Source organism: Phyllostomus hastatus, unplaced genomic scaffold (assembly GCF_019186645.2).
Source record: "Phyllostomus hastatus isolate PE091 unplaced genomic scaffold, TTU_PhHast_1.1 phas_contig_16, whole genome shotgun sequence".
Lineage (NCBI taxonomy): Eukaryota > Metazoa > Chordata > Mammalia > Chiroptera > Phyllostomidae > Phyllostomus > Phyllostomus hastatus.
Window position 1 is genome coordinate 12,378,795 of NW_025333643.1, and position 1,575 is coordinate 12,380,369.

The 1,575-nt window shown below is 37.7% G+C and overlaps 1 non-coding gene across 1 annotated transcript; it reads left to right on the forward strand.

The window, feature by feature from the left end:
• The first annotated feature begins 318 nt into the window (after positions 1–318).
• Positions 319–450, forward strand: LOC123814631. The gene has a single exon (XR_006784964.1). It is a non-coding gene; the product is annotated as a small nucleolar RNA SNORA40 (small nucleolar RNA).
• Positions 451–1,575: the final 1,125 nt, after the last annotated feature.

Sequence of the window (1,575 nt, forward strand, 5' to 3'; positions counted from 1 at the left end):
TTGTTCCTGGTTGGTCCCATCACCTCTAAGCTTATCATGCCTGCCTGGTAAGAAAGACAATCCCATGGAGAAATACATGGGAATAAAAACAAGAAGTCTTCTTCTGGAGAATGCTTTTTCTTATTCCTGTCATCCTGCAGCCTCAGAGGGGATGTCCTTATCCCCTATAATAACAAACTCAAAAGACAGTCACTGGCCTGGCTTCCTACCAGTGCATAAGCACTCCTTCCTCATGCTGCATTTGTAAATCACAAGTGCTCTCTGGGAGGCCAGATGACAAGTTCTTGGGAGTAGGGGCTGTGTGCTTGTCTTTTTTAAGGCTCTTCCCTCATGACTGAATTAAAATATTTGGTGGGCAAAGACAACATACAGGTGCAGAAAATAAATCCTCTTTTGCAACCCGGACCTCATTGTTTGGTATGAGTTTTGATACATACAAGAAGGAACATGATAAAAAAATATTTGGTGGTTAACTGGTAGAGTTTTTATCTTGTTTTTTTTTTCCACCCTTTGATACTTATCTACCCATGGAAAATGTAGATAGTAAATACAAATGAAATGAAAAATTAACTCTGAATCCCATCACCCACTGACAGTTATTAGCAGATTAGTGTATTTCATTCCTGTCTTTTTCAAGGCATAAACTGCTTTTATTGTTGTATTACTTTAACATAGCTGTGGTTATACTCCATGTACGATCTTATATCCTTAATTTTCTCATCAGGAACATTTTTACACAATAAAATATAGCAAAAATAAATTCTTCCTCTATACCATAGTATATCTGTATGTATTTAGTTATATGGTGCTGAATTTGAGTTCACAACTACACTATTTGTTTCTGCCATACCAAGGAGAGATCTCAGTTCACAATGTAGCAAGACAGGCCAATGGATTAAGGAGTTAAACCAATTTCTTCAGCCTGTTTCCTACTTCTTTCACCTACCACTGACCCAATGCTCACCTGAGAAAACAGAACATATTCAGTATCAGAACATACTTTTTCTTTCAGTTCCCCAGACATACAATATTCCTCATTCTCTATCTTCCAGGCATTTCACATTCTCTTCCCTCTGTTAGAAATTCTCTTCTCCCTCCTGACCCACATACACCCCAGACCCAATAAAATCTGACAATTCCTGCTCAACCTTCAGGCCTTAAGTAAATTATCGCTCCCTCTAAAATGGAGATGAATGTTTTCCCATGTACTTTCTTGGCACCATGTACTGTCTACATCAGCACTTTACACACTGATCATAGCGGATGGTATTCCAGTCTTCCCCGCCAGGTTAGAACATCCAAGAAGACAAAGACCATGTTTTGCTTTCTCACCATAGTATTTTTAGCATAGTGCTTCTACATGGTGGACATTCAATAATGTTTATGAATGAATCAATACATGAAAGCACATAACTAAAACAACAGAGGGAATCTGAAAGATTTTCATGCTTCTTGTTTCTCCAAGATGGCAGTAATTTGATTACATGTAATCTACCAGTTTCTTCTTCTCAACACTTTACCCTAAATTTCCATTTATGAAATGTTCTTTTCATTTTCTCAGGCCATGTAGATTAA